The 19,594-nt window shown below is 37.7% G+C and overlaps 1 protein-coding gene across 1 annotated transcript in view; it reads right to left on the reverse strand.

Moving 5' to 3' along the window:
* The window catches only part of LOC108096983 (ionotropic receptor 40a), a 79,817-nt gene that overhangs the window by 25,334 nt on the left and 34,889 nt on the right, over window positions 1-19,594 (reverse strand). The gene's annotated exons all lie outside the window — the stretch shown is intronic.

The following is a 19,594-nucleotide window of genomic DNA, read 5'->3' on the forward strand; positions in this document are numbered from 1 at the left end:
GTCAAGACAAGAGTGTTTTAAACAGAATAGTATCTTTAACAATTATAATTTTTAAAACAAAATATTGTGACTAAAAGAGTCCACAAAAAAAAAAAAAAAATTTTTACTTCAAGGCTGTCCAAATGAAAAGCGCAAAAAAATTATTTACCCTTGCAGTTAAAGCAAACTTATTTTAAAGGACAATATATACATTTAAATAATAAGAATGCAATATCAACTTTAATGTATAAAAGTGATGACCCAGCCTTCTTCGACGTAGTTTCGACTTTTGGAAAAAGCTGAACTTTGTAGACGGCCATTGCAACCTATACGCCCAGGGTTTTAGTAATGAGTTTTATGCTGTTGGTAAAAGTTTTAGTAAAAAACAGGGACCGTAAATAATGATTATTGTCGCTATTTTCAAATGAATAAATCAATCACATCCAATCAACATAGAACAAGCATGACTAGCACGTTTTTATTCTTTAAGGATACACTATGAATATCCTTGATGATTTTTAATTTTTAATTTTTATATTTATTCTTCTATTGTTAAACATTATGTTTGAGCAAAAAAAATAAAAATCACAAATAATTATTATTTTTGAGCAAAAAAAAAAATCAAAAATAATGATTATATGTGATTTTTATTTTTTTCGCTCAAAATAAAACTCAACAAGCAACAACTTTTGATCCTTTAAGGATATTACCAATATTGTCCTATGTCCTTATAAAGGGACCCTAGAGCAACAATTGACAACAACCGCGTATTAATTTTATTTATTGACATATTTTAATTTGATAATAAAAAGAAGTTCTGATAAAAGTGATGTGTTTTTTTCGGCCGAATACCGAATACCAAAAAAAGTGACCAAATAGGCCGAATACCGAATACTAGCCGAATATTCGTGACATTTCTAGTTTCGATATGGGTCGCAAGCGAAATTTTGTTCTCCGCAATTTTTTTAATTTCCACGCGGGAAATAATGTTTCGGAGTGCAAAATTTGCAAATTTACGTTAGTTGGCGAGTACGTGAGCAACATGAAGCGGCATATGCAAACTAAGCATAAATCGGAGTATGAAGCTGAGATCGATAACATCCAGGCAGACGAACCTGCCGAAAAAAAAACAGTTGACCTTATATTAAATAATTGCAACAAGCACAGGTAAAATACATTTTATTGTTGTTGTTGTTGTTGTCAATTGTTGCTCTAGGGTCCCTTTATAAGGACATAGGACAATATTGGTAATATCCTTAAAGGATCAAAAGTTGTTGCTTGTTGAGTTTTATTTTGAGCGAAAAAATAAAAATCACAAATAATCATTATTTCTGATTTTTATTATTTTTTTTGCTCAAAAATAATGATTATTTGTGATTTTTATTTTTTTTGCTCAAAAATAATTATTAGTCTTGATTTAAAAAATTAAAAATCGATAAGTAATCATTACAAAGTAATTTTTAAAATATTACTTATAATGATTACGGTCCCTGGTAAAAAATCGTTATGAAGTTTTGGTTCTTTGTCGGATGTTTCTGCAACTGGAATATTCGATTATAATTTAGAGTCAGATGGTTGGAATAAAACATTTCACTGCGGCCGAGATTGCCATCGCCCACTGCGCCAAGATCTCTTTTAAAGTTTTTTGACGGTCAAATAAAGTTTCTGCTAGGATTTCCCTTCATTCGAATAACTTGGTTAGTCTTGGCTGTTTAATTTTCGTGAGGTTATAGGAAGGTTACAGAAAGAGCTATACTGTAGGGTAGGTTTTGTTAAAAACTTCACTCGCTTGCCTGCTTGGGACTATTCTGTCGAGTTACCCGCCAAGCACAGCTTGGATCTTTTCGGGGAATTCTACGAGTAAATTTCCAGGCTCGTAAAAAAAGGCTAGAGCACCGTAATGTCGTCAAAGACTAAAACACGTTTTGTAATCTTATATATAAAAATGGAACGCAAAATGTGTTGGTAAGCGCATAACTCAACAACGCCTGGACCAAATTGGCTAAATCTTTTTTTAAAATGTTCGTTGAAGTTCAAGGATGGTTTGTAAAAAAAAAGAATTAGAATTATTGCTGGAAAAACCATAAAAATAGACCATTTCTTTTTCCCATACAAATGATTTGTAACTAAAACGTAGTCATGCTTTTTTTTTTTTTTGTCAACGAATACACAAAACAAATTCGTATATCGTGTTTTGTGCCGAGTGTTTAATTAGTGATTTGTGAAAAATAATGCCTCCTATAAGACGAAGAAATTTAGGTGGAAGAACCAGAAATGCTACAAACCAAGCTAATTACCGAACTAATCGTAGTGCACAAGAACGTGACGATGGAATTGAACGAGAAAGAATTCGGATATCACAAACAAATCTTCCACTGTTAAATAAACAACGGAAGTATGTATTTGAAACTCTTATGAAAGTAACAAATGATAAAACTGGAGGGATTTACTTCTTAGATGCACCTGGTGGTACAGGAAAAACTTTTTTGATTTTATTAATATTAGCAACAATTCGCTCACAAAATAAAATTGGACTTGCACTCGCTTTGTCGGGAATCGCAGCAACTTTGCTTGAAGGTGGCCGAACAGCCCATTCAGCACTAAAATTGCCATTAAATATGCAAAGCAATGAAACTCCAACCTGCAACGTTTCGAATAACTCTGCAATGGCAAAGGTTTTGCAGCACTGTAAATTGATTGTTTGGGATGAATGCACGATGGCACATAAAAAATCTTTGGAGGCTTTAGACAGAACCTTAAAAGATCTACGCAGCAATAATTACCGATTTGGTGGTGCAATGATTTTATTAGGAGGAGACTTTCGTCAAACATTGCCAGTGATTCCACGATCAACGCCAGCTGATGAACTCAATGCATGTCTAAAGTCCTCCAATTTGTGGAAACATGTCAAGGTACTTCATTTAAGCAAGAATATGCGTGTCGAGTTGCAAAATTACCAATCTGGAAACATATTTTCTAAACAACTCATTGACATTGGTAATGGCAAATTTCCTATAGACATGTTGACTGGCTGCATTAACTTTCCTCAAAGTTTTTGTCAGTTAATACGATCAAAAGATGAACTTATTCAGAAGGTGTTTCCAGATGTTTCTCAAAATTACAGAAACCATGATTGGTTGAGCGAACGAGCTATACTGGCTGCAAAAAACATAGATGTGAATGAATTAAATTTCAAAATTCAAGAACAAATTACAGGCGAATTGAGGATATATAAATCAGTTGATTCGGCTACTAATCAAGATGATGTAGTCATCTATCCACCGGAATTTTTAAACTCGCTGAATTTGCCAGGTTTGCCACCTCACAATCTTCAATTAAAGGTTGGATCGGTGGTTATAATGTTGCGAAATATCAACCAACCGCATCCTTGAAACGGTACACGGTTAGCAATAAAAAAAATTACTAAACAATGTGATAGAAGCAACTATACTCAAAGGAAAGTATAAAGGAGAAGATGTTCTCATACTGCGCATCCCAATGATTCCGACTAATGTGCCATTTGAGTTTAAACGACTACAGTTTCCAGTGCGGCTTGCTTTTGCTATGACTATAAACAAGTCCCAGGGGCAATCATTAAGTGTTTGTGGTATTAATCTAGAGAACCCATGTTTCTCACATGGTCAATTGTATGTTGCCTGTTCCCGTGTTGGAAAACCATCAGATTTGTTTATCTAAGCGCCAGGTAATCAAACAAAAAACATCGTATACCACCAAGCACTACAATGATAATAATAATAATTATGATTCAAATGATTAACAATAAAGCGATTACTTACTTTTAAATCCTTATATATGTTTTATTTAATTATTTTTTATTCACAACGCCCTATTACAGGGTGACAGTTCTGTTTAGGAGATTTTTTTTAAATACGTAGGCACAAAAACTGCCACATAACAAATCTTTTTGACAGGACGAAGTCTGTCGGGTCAACTAGTATAATATAAAACAGTTTGTCACAAATAAAGCCAACGTGTAAGAGCGGATGCTCTGTAACATAGAGCCTTAAGGGGTTATATACCTTTTTTTTTCAAAAAAACGAAAAATTTTTTTTAGCTGAATCCTAAAGTATATCCCCTAGAGAACATTTTCCCAAATTTTTGAAGAGATCCGAATAATAGTTCGATAGGAAAACAGGGTTTTGAGGCGCGGTTCGTCATTCTTTGTAACGCAACGTAAAACTTTGAATGCGATTATCTCAAAGTCGTTTTTTTCCAAAAGTGCCTTTGCTACGACCGCGAATGCACAAGAACTATTTGATCGATCTTCTTCAATTTTTTTTTTAAATATTCGTAATGATTGTGCCGAGTTCGTCATTGAATCAGTTTTTATGCGCCAATTTCGATTTTGCAGATAAGAATTTTTTAATAAAATTTTTAGATCTCGAAAAATCAACTTTTTGGAAAAATTGTTACTGTATGCAGAAAAAACCAAATATTCTTGAAGTAATTCAATGACGAACTAGAAATAATACTAAACTAATAAAAATTTTTTGGTTTATTGATCTCAGTTGACCCGCTGGACTTCCATCGTGGTCACCGCAAGCCGCTATATAAAAAAAAGGGTTTTGAGAGAATTGCCATAACTTCGAAAGTTATTTATATTTTTTTAAGAACAAACATTTGTTGTGTCTATAAAAACATGTACTATTAATAAATAATAACCTCACTATCATAAAATAATTGCTACACACCTGAAAAAAAATCCAAAGTTCCCTCATTTTTTTCGCTCAAAAAGGTATATAACCCCTTAATGAACAAAGCTTGGCAACCACAACAAGCCGAACATTAATTGGAAGCAACACTTACTTTTCCATAAGAGTCGAAAAGTTATCAAAACCAACAACAACTCCAACACCGCAAGCGAATACGGCCGTGAAGTGGCCAATGCGCGTCCCCAGACCCCAACAACATAACCAACGATCTGCTCATTATAAAAACGACCAGCACAATGTAACGAGTATAGTCACGAGCAAAATTTCTCAGGCTAGCTGGTGTTGCCGGGGAGTTGGCGCACGCAGGAATACTAATTCTCCGGCCTTCCAAAATTCCTGTGGCCATTATTAAATAAAAACAAGAAAGGAAGCAAGCCGAAGCTTATATACCCTTGCAGTCATCAAATATTTCAAACAAAATGCATAAAGGCTAAACAACATCGAAGCTTAGACGATTTTTTTATTCATTTTCCATATTTTCGACTATAGATCATATGGGAGCTATATGATATAATTGTCCGATTTTGATCAAATTTAACTCGTAATTCAAGAGTCGTTAGAAAACTATATATCCCAAAAATCACACTTGTCTGATGAAAAACAACGATGTTATAATTTTATTTCCGTTATTTCTATATAGATTTTTCGTTCTTTCCTATGGCAGCTATGAGATATAGTTATCCGATTTTTATGAAACTTTTTTCTCAATATAAGAGTTGTTAAAAAACTTGATATTCAAAAAATCATGCTCGTGGGATAAAAAACAACGATGTTATAAATTTATTTCCATTAATTCTATATATATTTTTCGAACTCTCCTATGGCAGCTATATGATAGAGTTATCCGATGTTGATCAAATTTTATCCGAAATTCAATAACAGTTAGAAAACGCCATCTTGAAGAATTCAAGTCGATCTATTCAAAAACAACGGCGTGAGAATTTTTTATTTCATTTTCTCGTATGGGAGCTATTCGATATAGTCGGCCGATCCGGCACGTTCCGACTTATATACTGCCTGCAATAACTACACAACTTTTGGGAAAGTTTTAGCAAGATAGCTTTAAAACTGAGATACTAGTTTACATAGAAACAGACAGACGGACAGACGTATTCCGACTCTGCTCGTGATGCTGAACAAGAATATATATACTTTATGGGGTCTGAGGTGTCTCCTTCACTGCGTTGCAAACTTCTGAATGAAATTATAATACCCTTTTGCTCTGCAAGGGTATAAAGATGCTATCAATTTATTTCCACTAATTCTATATATATTTTTCGATCTCTCCTATGGCAGCTATATGATAGAGTTATCCGATTTTTATCAAATTTAATCCGAAATTCAATAACAGTTTGAAAACGCCATCTTGAAGAAATCAAATCAATCTGAGTGATAATTTTTTATTTCATTCTCTTGTATTGGAGTTATCCGATATAGTCGGCCGATCCGGCCTGATCCGACTTATATACTGCGTGAAACAGACAGACGGACCGACGGACAGACGAACAGACGTACATACATATTTTGATTCAGACGGTGATGCTGATCAAGAATACAGTAGAATCCTGTTATAATGACTCCGCTTATAGTGTCCGTCCGGGTATTGCGACGAAAACTCAATGGCTTGATTGGTCCCCAGACAGACTTATACACTTAAATCCTTCTGCTTAGTGCGTCTTCCGGGTGTACGATTTTCGTCAAGGAAAAAATAGTTCGCAGCTGGATCAGTATTTATGGGTTAACTTAGATAAGGGTCGTTTTGTTGATATCGGCCTACCTAAACAAGCACAGGACGATATCGGCCTGTGTCCATATGTTCGGACCTATCGTAAAAGAAAACCCACAGATAATCACGTCTTCACACCATCTGCAGTCCTATCTGTAGTAATATTGTCTTTAAGATATCTTTGTCCAACTGGTATTGTTTTGATAGGCTAACCAATGTAACAAATAATTGTAATCTTGTTTAGACCTAAGTAAATATCTTTAACCAAAAAACATGTATATAAAGCCTAGGTTTGACTGAATAAAATTAGTACGAAAAGAACTCTTGACGTATTCACTTCTCCGCAGCCCAATTTGTACTGTACTTATTGCGGCGACTATTGCCACTGGTATTGAACTTGCGGCACGCAACAAAAACAAAACTCTACTTTTCAGCACTTAGAATTCATTTGAATTCGCACATTTGGTGACCCCCGACTTCGAACCGCAACCATTGTTCAGATTGGGACTCCAATTTGAACCCGCATCATCGATCATAGTTTGATCATTCAGAAATCAATCACGGTAGTGATTAAAAGGTCAACTAGGCGACCAAGCAACTGTTCATTTACTGCTATCAACTTGGCGATAGACAGTTTTTAAAACAGCAGACGACTAGAATATTCTGCGATTTGTGTACGATCAACTTGGCGATCAAAAACACACACAAAAATATATAGAATCTTGATTACTGACCATTTTACATTTATTTTATAAACCACGGTGTGGGTCGAGGCACATCATCAACAATATACCTCTAAAAGGTTTATAATTAAAAGTAAAACATGGCATCTTCAAGCATTCGCTCCTTATTGGATGAACAGCATGCTCTGGGTGAGCGCATCCAAAATATTATAAGGAATTTCAAAAAAGATTCCGAAAGCAGAAAATCTAAGCCCGCGTATTACACAGAACGCTTGGCTAATCTGGAGGGTCTATGGGTAAATTTTGCCTCCAGAGATGATACAATCCAGCGTACCCTGAAAGGAGAAAAATCGATCATGGGTACTTCAGAAATAATTACTTTCTTGAAATTAGAAACCTGGTGAGTGAATATCAGAATATATTCACAACAAACCTATCAACCCTGCAAGCTGAAACTGCCTCCCTAACGTCTACGGAAGAAGATCTGGAAATTGAATCCATGTTCCGTGAGCAAAGGGTGCTCATTGATACATTAGAGCGCATCATGAGTAAGGTGACGATTGAAACAAGCCAAAATTTTAAGGCGATCATATTCGAAAATTGGACTGAAATTAAAAGGATTCATGTCCAAATTCACAAAAAATTTAAAAACCCCAAAGAGTTGGGATACGATGATTCCCGATATTTAATGGCTGAAGATGCCATTATAACATTTCAAATGGCACTCGGCGTAGAGGGATCACAGAATACTGGAGAAAGTTCTCCAAAAATCGCAGCAGTACCTTTGCCAAAGATAACAATTCCAAAATTTGATGGAAATTATTTGCAATGGCAGCAATTTCATGATCTGTTTAAGAAAATGATTCATGAATCATCATTACCCATTATACAAAAAATGTGGTACTTGAAGACTAATCTAACGGGAGAGGCTGAACGTTTGATTCGTTACTTGTCCCTAACTGAAACGAATTATTTGACAGCATGGAATATGTTGCAAGAGCGTTTCAGCAACAAAAGAGTATTGTGCAATACTTTACTCCAAAAATTATTAGATCATGCACCAATATCTAGTGATGTCAAAAGCATTAAATCGTTGCATGATAATGTAAAGGAAACATTATCAGCATTAAACAATATCGAAATAAGAACGGACAGTTGGGATCCGATTCTCCTGCACGTTCTAACAAAAAAATTCGATCGACAAACACATTTGCTCTACGAACAATCGATTCTCAACACACGAGAAATGCAGTCAATTAAAGAATTTTTGGAATTTTTGGAGCAAAGGTTTCTCACATTAGAAGCTATTTCTTCAGAGAAACCCAAAAAACCAACAACATGTGCAGCAGGGGCAGATACACTATTCAATTGCCTCTTCTGCAAGAAACCGAACCATAGCATTTTTAAATGCAATGAGTTCTTAAAAAAGACTCCAGCTGAACGCTTGAACTGGACTCAAAAGAATAAATTATGCGTAAAATGTTTCAATTCAAATCACGCTTCAAAGGCATGCACTAGGAAAGATTGTTTTAAGTGCAACAAAAAACACAATACACTTCTGCACTTGGAAAAAGTATCAGAAAATTCGGATGTCATTACTGCGGCATCAGCAAGTGGAAAGCATGATGGTTACGTCCTTCTAGCCACAGCTAGAGTACTAGTTCAAGGAAACAATGGACAAATGGCGGAATTCAGAGCTCTACTTGACTCTGGTTCCCAAATAAATGTTATTTCTGAAAGAGTTATTCAGAAATTAGCATTAAAAACCACCAGCTCGAAACATAAAATAAATGGCATAGGTGGAAAGGCTCACACCTCCAATGCCCGAGTAAACGTTGAGCTAAAATCTAGAAACGGAAATTTTGCGTCAAGACTTGAGGCGATTGTAATGTCCCATATAGTCGCTGATCAACCGACATACCCAATATCCACGGAAAATTGGAAAATTCCTAATGGTATACAACTTGCTGACCCTCAATTTGGAAAACCAGGAAAAATAGATATTCTCCTTGGTGCTGAGCATTATTTTGATATAATGCAATCGGAAAATGTATTTATTAAAAAGGGACTACCAAGGTTGCAAAATACCAAACTTGGTTGGATTGTAGCCGGTAAAATTTCGGAACAAAAAGCAACTTCATCAATATGTGCAGTCCTGACTGAAGCGGAAAAAGTGGATGAGCAGCTTGTCAAGTTCTGGGAACTTGATAATTTTCAACCGAATAAAAAATGTTATTCGCCAATCGAAAAACAATGCGAATCTCATTTTCTGGAAAACATCCAGCGCGCACAGGACTCAAGGTACATTGTGCAATTACCATTTTTGGAGCATACTTCAGCGCTGGGGGAGAGTCGTGACATTGCCACGCGACGATTTTTATCGTTAGAGAAACGATTGCAGAAAGATCCAGCAATAAAACAAGGATATATTGAGTTCATGAAGGAATATGAACTGCTTGGACATATGAAGGAAGTTCCTCTTGCGAATCTGCGAAGATCGCACTATTTCATACCTCATCATTGTGTCCTAAAGCCAGATAGCCATACAACAAAACTACGGGTTGTATTTGATGCATCAGCGGTAACATCTTCTGGAAAGTCATTAAACGATTTATTGCACAAAGGTCCAACAGTGCAAAATACTCTCATGTCTATATTATTAAGATTTAGACTACATAAATATGTCTTTACGGCTGACATTGAGAAAATGTAAAGGCAGATTTGGATAAATCCCAAAGATCAGCAATATCAGATGATCGTATGGAGAAACGACCCTTCCGAAAAGTTGAAATACTATCGACTGAAAACAGTGACATATGGCACTAAGTCTGCACCTTATTTAGCAACGAAATGCCTAGACTATTTGGTATCAAAGCAAGTACAGCAGTATCCTGTAGGAGCGGCTGCGCTTAAAAATGACTTCTATGTGGATGACTGCATTACCGGAGCAGACACAATCCAGGAAGCACTACAAATCCGGACTGAACTCAATAAAATATTAATCAGTTCGGGATTCAAGCTAAGAAAATGGTGCGCAAACAGCAACCAACTTTTACAGGGATTAAACAAAGATGATATAATCCCTAATGTACAATTGGAAGATACGGCATACGAAGATTGCAGTATCAAAACTCTTGGAATTATCTGGAATCCCAAGATAGATAAGCTTTGCGGAAAGACACAAATTGCTACAACACAAAAAATTACAAGGCGAGATGTTGTCTCAGAGATATTTAAAATATTTGATCCACTTGGGTTATTCTCGCCAGTCGTAATTAAAGCAAAAATATTTATGCAAAGTTTAACAAAGGAGAAATTCGACTACAATGAGGATTTGCCTGATAACTTACAAAAACAATGGATACAATTCCGTAACAGCTTAGAGGCGTTGAACAACATAAAAATTTCACGTCATATTTTTGAAGGTCAAGTGCCGACCTCAAAGGAGATCCACACTTTTGTTGATGCGTCTGAAAATGCGTATGCAGCAGCTGTCTATCTTCGAGCAGTTCATAAAGACAAAAGAGTGACTGTACAATTACTGTGTGCAAAATCGCATTTGGCTCCAATAAGTCAAATCACTCTTCCTCGACTGGAATTGAAAGCGGCAGTACTTGGTGCACAGTTGACGTTCACTGTAAAAGAGCAATTATCCATGCAAGCCGTCCCAACATACTACTGGGCAGACTCGGAAATTGTATTATCATGGATAAATAGTCCTACCACAATAAAGGATAAATTTGTGGCAACACGAATAACGACGATCCAGGAAACATCTCTGCAAAAGGAATGGCGCCATGTACCATCAGAACAAAATGCCGCAGATGTTGCTTCAAGAGGAATTTGTGGTTCCAAATTTGCAAATCACAACCTGTGGTTTTTTGGTCCCCTATTTTTATATGGGCCGCCATCAAAATGGCCTGCACCATTTATTGCATCTAAAGCTGAGCGCATCACCAAAGCGACAGAAACATCTCTTCTGTCAGTGCAAAACGATAGTGTACTATACCGCATTAATCATAGGAATTCCATTTCCAAGCTATTAAGAATAGTAGCATACATTATGCGTGTAAAAACAAGGCCACAAGTAAAGGGTGTAACGATTCAATTAGATGAATTGGAACAAGCAAGAAAAGTAATTCTCCGCATTATCCAACAAAAACACTTCAACAAGGAGTTTAAGAGTCTAAAAAATTCTCGTGAAGTGGAAAGAAGCAGCAGCCTAAGCGCACTCACACCCTTCATAGACCAGGATAATCTTATCAGAGTTGGAGGTAGATTGGAAGCCGCTGAATTGTCATTTGATGCGAAACACCCAATATTACTTCCATATAGCGACCAACTTGTAAAGTTAATTTTTGAAAAATTGCATAAAGACAATATGCATTGTGGTACCCAAGCTCTGGTGGCCATTTCACGGCAAAGATATTGGGCAATAAAAGCAAAAACAATCGCCCGAAGTGTCATTCTAAATTGCGTCAAATGTACCAGAGCCAAACCAAAACTATTAGAGCAAATAATGGGAAACCTACCACCATTAAGAATAACTCAAGCAAGACCATTCTTGAATTCTGGTGTTGACTACTGTGGACCATTTAAAATTCACTACAAAATTCGTGGTAAAAAACCACATACCGCATATATCGCAATATTTTGCTGTTTTGCAACTAAAGCAGTCCATCTGGAGTTAGTGAGTGATCTTACAACCGAAGCGTTTTTGGCAGCACTTCGTCGTTTTATCAGTCGGCGAGGAAAATGTCAAACTTTACATTGTGATAATGCGACTAATTTTGTTGGAGCAAGGAATAAGCTTCAGGAGCTGGAAGATGCCATATTTTCAGAAAAGGCAAGAAAACGCATTGTCGAAAATTGTATTGACAAAGGAGTTAATTTCAAATTTATTCCACCAAGAGCTCCGCATTTTGGAGGATTGTGGGAAGCTGCGGTAAAATCAGCTAAGCATTTGCTGTTAAAAAATGTTATCACAGCTAATCTAACTTATGAGGAGTTAGAAACTGTTATTGTCGAGATCGAAGCAATACTCAATTCTCGACCTTTAGTTCCCATGTCGAATGATCCAAATGATTTGACAGCAATCACTCCAGGTCATTTTCTCATTGGAGAACCACTCACCGCCCAGGCTGACAGGGAACCGTCTCAGCAACCCCAGACTTTAGGACAGCGATGGCAAGCTGTATCAAAGCTCAAACACGCATTTTGGAAGCAATGGTCAACTGATTATCTTCAACAACTGCAGCAGAAGCAAAAATGGAGACGTTCCTCAGCAAATATAAAGGAAGGAGCATTAGTCTTAATAAAAGAAGACAATATACCAGTATTGCAGTGGCCAATGGGACGAATTATCAAGATAATCCCTGGAAAAGACAATTTCGTCAGAGTAGTTGAAGTAAAAACATCAAAAGGAGTTTTTAAGCGCGACATTCAACACATTGCTCCGTTATTCGCAGAGGAAGAACCAACAAATAAGCATCCACTATCCGAGAATTCTGAGGACACGGTGGTTGAGGAGACCACACCAAAAAGGAAAAAATCTACAGGGATATCATCATTGGCAATGGCATTAATAGTAATGCTTCTTCTTTTACCATTAACTGTTGCGCAATCAGTAAATGTAACAAAATTTGTCTCAAAGCCAGGAATATTCTTTGAAAAAATTGGAAACGGTCAACTGGCCACAACGGACTGGTCTATAGTTGTTTATTACAACTTAAAACCATACTGGAATGATATGAACACATTCTCAATGGGAGTAACTAAAATTGGTCATTTATGTACTCAATTTCCACAACAAGAAGCGTGTTCTAGCATGTATCACCATTTAAAGCATTTAGAGGAAGATCTACAAGCGGAAAATATGTTACTCACAAGATCACGGAAGCAAAGAGCCCCACTAGATATCGTTGGTAATATAGCAAGTAGTCTTTTTGGCGTATTAGACTCAACATATGCTAACGAAATGGCCAAGACAATAACAAAAGTTAAAGGAAATGAAAAGCACCTATTGAATTTATTAAAAAATCAGACATCATTAATAGATTCAACAATAAATGTCATAAAAAAAAATGATGAGATCTCCAATTCAAAACGATTAAAATTGATTGAAGATTTTATCTCCGGCACAGAAAGTACCAAGAGTGCATTTGATAAACTCTCATGGTATATAACATTATCAACTCAACTGTCTATCTTGGCATCAAATCTCCATCGAATACAAACAGAAATAATAAATGTATTAACAGATATTCGTCATAATATGATCAGTCCAATGTTAATTTCACCACGACAACTAAAGGAGCAGCTGGAACAAATTCATGGTCATTTAAAAGCTGGACAGATGCTCCCAATTTCGCCAGATAACTTACTTATGGCATATCAGCTAATGAGAGGCGAAGGAACAATTGTAAATGATCACGTCATTATTAAAGTGAAACTTCCTTTAATATCATCTCAAGTTTTAGACATTTACAAATTGACTCCAATTCCATTTCTAACTAGGGAAGGCATTCATCTAATTGAGATAAATTCACCGTTCCTTGCATTCAATAGTCATCGTGATGAATTTATGGAAATGTCAGAAGCAGAATTTAATTCTTGTCAAAAGAAAACAACAAGAGAATTTATCTGTTACAACAAGCAAGCAATGCTTTCATCAGAAACAAGCTGCGAAATGAAATTATTTCACAATAAAACAGATGCATCTTGTAAAATAATTAATACAAAAAAACCATTTCTTTTGTATGGAATGTCTGCCACAAATCAATGGATATATGCAACAAACGCATCTTTAAAATTAGCTGCTGTTTGCCTAGATGGAACATCTTCAATAGAGTTACAAGAGTCTGGCTATTTAACTGCAAGTCCTGGATGTATCATTAGAAATACATTGATCACAATAACTACACTGGATCATACAGAAAGCACACTACAGGCATCATATGCTCGATTCGGAGACAGCAATTTGACCGAATTTTTACCGAAAAAAATCCAAGACCACGGTTGAAGTTGATACTCAAAAACTACACTTCAATGAACTTCTCCAGAGAAAATTGGAACTAGTTCCAGACAATAGTTTCAAGTTACCCCACAATCTCTCTAACATCGAACATCATCAAATAGCCATTTATATTGGATTAATATTCGTAATGATCATCAGCATTATTCATCTTCTCAAAAGAAAGCAGAAGTCTACCAACTCATTACCACTTCATCAAGGACCGAATACACCTACAACTGCAGCTACATCCACGACTCAGCCGTTTACAATCAACATAAATGACTGTTGAACATCCGTTCAACGGCCGGGAGAATGTACGATTTTCGTCAAGGAAAAAATAGTTCTCAGCTGGATCAGTATTTATGGGTTAACTTAGATAAGGGTCGTTTTGTTGATATCGGCCTACCTAAACAAGCACAGGACGATATCGGCCTGTGTCCATATGTTCGGACCTATCGTAAAAGAAAACCCACAGATAATCACGTCTTCACACCATCTGCAGTCCTATCTGTAGTAATATTGTCTTTAAGATATCTGTGTCCAACTGGTATTGTTTTGATAGGCTAACCAATGTAACAAATAATTGTAATCTTGTTTAGACCTAAGTAAATATCTTTAACCAAAAAACATGTATATAAAGCCTAGGTTTGACTGAATAAAATTAGTACGAAAAGAACTCTTGACGTATTCACTTCTCCGCAGCCCAATTTGTACTGTACTTATTGCGGCGACTATTGCCACTGGTATTGAACTTGCGGCACGCAACAAAAACAAAACTCTACTTTTCAGCACTTAGAATTCATTTGAATTCGCACACCGGGTATAACGACGAAAAATCGTCGGTCCCTTGAAAGTCGCTATAAGCGGATTCTACTGTATATATACTTTATGGGGTCTAATGTGTCTCCTTCACTGCGTTGCAAACTTATATTTGGGACGTAGCCTGACGCGGCTCGGGACTTCCGGTGTTGTTGAAGCCCGACATGCCCTCCCTACCTTTGGCTGCTCTTGTCCAAAAAAGGTCAAAAGTGGGGGTTCTTAAAACATTATAAGGTTTATTTAATAACTAAACATTGAGACTTCAAAAGCTGACATCAAATTTACGCACCGATAAATAAATACATAAATTACATATAAATAAATAAATAAATTAGAAACATTATGGTCTAAAAAGTCATTTACGTCTTACAAACAATCACTTATCACTATTTATATTTTAAATGATAAAAAAAAAAGAAAAAAATATATAATCGTCGTCTTCTCTGGATTCGCCTCCTCTCCTCCCGGTGGAGCGCTCCTTCTTCCTCTTCTCTTATGTAATCGCCCTTCTGCTTTTTTTTCCGGATCAGGCTTCCGACGCGTCGTTTTCGGCCTGGCGGGAACCCGACTAGCCACGATCCCCGACGCCTGGCTTTTGGCCCGTATTCGCGTTTGGGCCCTTTTCCGCAGTTCACACTCAGAGCCCAAAGAAAAATCGCTTAAAAGGGGAACGGAGAGACGAAAGCGGACTTATCAATGAGTTCGAGCTTGTTTGCTAACGAACCTCGCTCGTAGCCCGTTGCCCTAAAATGTGGATCCCTCTGATTTTGTTTTTTACTTGACCTTGTTGTAACGCAAAAAAAACTTGTCACCACAAGTTTTAGACTTTAGCAATTATAGTTTTACTGATCTGCTGACTCTGACCAACCTGGTATGAATGTGCCACCAAACGCCATCCTTTTGGCGCTAACCCCCTCGATGGCTCTCATGAGGTGAGATTAGGTGAGAAATCGAATGACATTTGGCCCCGTTGCTCTCATTCCAGTTTTCCTTTTTACCATCTCACGGTTCCTCCACCCTGGGGGTTGGCGGTTGGTGGCGTCGCTATACGATCTAAGAGTCGCAGATACCTACAAATATTACAAAGCCCCCCCCCCAAAGATCTGACTTGGGGTTCGACACCCGAAGACGGATCACCCACAAAGCTGGTAGCTGCTCTCTTTATTGCTTCATATATTTGGCATGGAATCGTCCCAGAATACGGCCCTGCAAGCCCTCCAATTCGTAGCAGGAATTACCCAATTTCTTTCGTACTCTGGCTTTAAAATACGCTGGACCCAGTTTGCTACTATACCCAGACGCGAAATTGCTCTGCCGGAAGTTCTTGAAGAAAACTTCCTGCCCTTCCTGATAGGCAACCTCTCTGGATCGCAGGTTGTATTGCCGCTCATTCTTTTCATTTTGCTTTTTTAAGACATCGCAAGCAGACTTTCTGACCAACTCCAATGAATCTTCCCGAGAAAAAACTGCTGATCTATCCTCCAGGAGTCCCAAGATCCTCAGCAACTTGTATGAAGCTCCTGACGATACGAAATTCTGCCCAAATGTCATATAATATAGACTGGTACCTGTTGCGGAATGAACTGCTGTCCGAAGACAATTTGTCCGCAACAAATGCTACTGAGGTGCTCATCCCAATCTTTCTAATCTGCTCTAATATAGGAACGAATCGCTGCTATAACCGAACGGTTAACTCTTTCAGAAGCATTTGCCTGTGGCGAATAGGCAGCCGTCAAGGTATTGCCAATTGAATATTCCCTTAACAATTTTTGAAAAGCTTCAGACCTGAACTGCTAACCATTGTCAGAAACAATGGTCTCTGGCACGCCAAAAGTATGGAATAAATTCTGCTGAAGATACTTAATCACGACATCCGCCGTGAGTTTCTTCACAGCTTTGAGGAACACGAACTTGGAATAATGATCCAAGACTATTAATATACCTATGCAACCGCTGCGAGAACGAGGATATGGGCCGAGACAATCGATATAAAGTCGTTGGAAAAATCGTTCCGATTCTGGCGCCACGCTCATGGGAGGCCGCTGAGTCCTATTTGGCGGTTTTGTAGACTTGCAGACCTCGCATGACTGTATATACGACTTCACATCATTTACTAGCCCTGGCCAGTAACAGTATCTTCGAATTCTTTCCAACGTTTTGTGATTACCCCCATGAGAGGCAAGGGGATCATCAAGATTTTTTTTTTAAAACGTCTCCGACTAGTCCACTTGGAATCCATAGCTTCCATATAAATGTATCATGAAGTTGGTTTCCCGTACCATGATCGGATCGTCGATAAACCAAATTATCTACTACCTTCAAATCTGGTAACTTATCAGCGTTGGCTCGGACACTCGGCCAGTTCAGCATACTTCTCCGACTTGAATTCCTGGGAATTAAGGTCTATTAATAAACCCTGCCTCGCATCTATCGCCGCTGATCCAGCTTCGTTGGATATTCGTCGCCTTGGTCTGACTTCTGAACCAATACCCCGCCAACTCCTGACTTGCTTGCATCGCATTGGATATAGAAGGGTCTTGTAAAATCGGGGCTTCGCAGGACTGGAGCAGAACACAACATTTCCTTCAATAAGACGAACGCCTTCTCACCTTCTGGGGTCATATGAAATTTTTTTCCTGGCTTCAAGAAATCTGTAAGTGGAGCAGCCCCCGAAGCAAAATTACTGATAAATTTACGATACCACCCCGCCATGCCCAAAAACTTCGTAGCGATCTTAAACTTTTTGGTAGCGGAAAGTCTGCCATAGCCGAAATTTTCTCGGGATCATTACGAATAATGCCTTCACTTAGGATGTACTTTACTGACCGCATGCAGAATTTGCTTTTTTCCACATTACGCGTAAGTCCAGCAGCTTTTATTTGATCTGCTACGGCACTTAATACTTTTAAATGTGTTTCGAAAGTATCTGAAACCTCCAGAAGATCATCCAGATAGACGAAAACTTTATTTCTAAGATCGGGCGGAATTACCTTATCCAATAGTCGGGTCATTGTTTGGGACGCGTTGGTTAGACCGAATGGCATCACCTTATATTGGTACAAAGACTTTCCGGGAATTGTAAAAGCGGTTTTATCTCGAGACCTTTCCTCTAAAGGAATCTGCCAATATGCATCTTTAAGATCCAAGCTTGAGATATACATAGCCTTGGGCAGTCGAGATAAAATACCATCAATTTGCGGCAAGGGGTATGCATCCTTCGTTGTTACCGAAATCACTTTCCGACTGTCTAGACATAACCGCACCTTTCCGGGCCTCTGCACCAGGACCACGGGCGAGGACCACACACTCTATGATTCCTCAATGACCCCCATCGCTAACATCCGATCAATTTCTTGGTAAAGAAGCTTTTTGACTGCGGGAGACACCGGAAAATGACGTTGTTTCACTGGCTTTGCTTCGCCGACATTACTTTCATGGCATATAAGGGATGTTTTTCCTAGTCCTGATACAGCAAACGATGGAAATTTCCCTATTACCTCACTTAGGCAACCTCTCTGTTCTTCTGATAGCGTGTGTGAATCCGCGGCGATTTCGGACACCTGCATGGGTGGGGGCAAGAGATTGAACGTAGACCAAAAAGTAATTCCCAAGTAGGGGAGAGTGGTCCCATACCGACCGGTCGTACCATACCGACCCCCCCATGTTTCTCAGAGATGGCGATGCTAGCCGAATTGTCGGTAACTTCAGTGAAAAGCTGTTATAACACAGACATTTTGGAGATAGATAGCCAATTTGACTTCTTTTGTTTCACTGCAATTTTTCCGTTTGTTTTGTTTTAACACCTGTGACATTCATTTTTTTTTTCTTTACTGAACTTGAGCTTAAATATTTTTAAAGTTTTTTTTCTCCGCATAAAAATCGTAGGGTAAGGTTTTCTGATAGTTGATAGTCCTAGCTGTCATTCACGCTATTAGAATTACATCACTCTTTGCGTCATTAGATAATGGCGAGCAGTTAATTAGAAAAGGTTGTGGTGGTCCGAAACCGACCGCGAAGTGATGATCCGAAACCGACCCCCATTTATTGGCAGCTTAATATGTCATAGCGTATTTTTGAGGGAAAATATGAAAAAGTAAACAAGATTCAGTAAAGAAAAGTAACAGAAACAGCAAAAACATCAGAAGAAAGCGAAGAGACAGTCATCAACGAGCGGCTTTCGAAAAACAACGCGAAAACTTACTATGAGAAAGAGGACAACTCAGACTTCATCAATTGACTACAGTGCCCTTTATTTCATACATTATTTTTTATTTTCTGGAAAGAACCTTCAATATATTTCTTAATAAACGTCAAAATCATTAAATTCTATTTTATGTTATTAAATTTTTCTGTTAAGAAATAGGGGGTCGGTTTCGGACCACTACTTTTGAGTACGACCAAAAAGTGGAGTTTTATATTTGCCTGAATATCTAACGCTTCAAAGCTCCTACGCACTTACTAATCAATTAGATGTATAGTAAACTGATCCCTCTACATAGTAAATTTTTGAACTGAACTGAAAAATTGATTTTTCTCACCTTTATCGCCTTTGCCATTTAGGGGGTCGGTATCGGGCCACCCTCCCCTACAAGTCCTGGCTTTTTTTTTTGTTTTTTTTTTTTTGATAAAGCTTTGCGTT

The sequence above is a fragment of the Drosophila ficusphila genome, unplaced genomic scaffold (genome assembly GCF_018152265.1).
Source record: "Drosophila ficusphila isolate 14025-0441.05 unplaced genomic scaffold, ASM1815226v1 contig_636, whole genome shotgun sequence".
NCBI lineage: Eukaryota > Metazoa > Arthropoda > Insecta > Diptera > Drosophilidae > Drosophila > Drosophila ficusphila.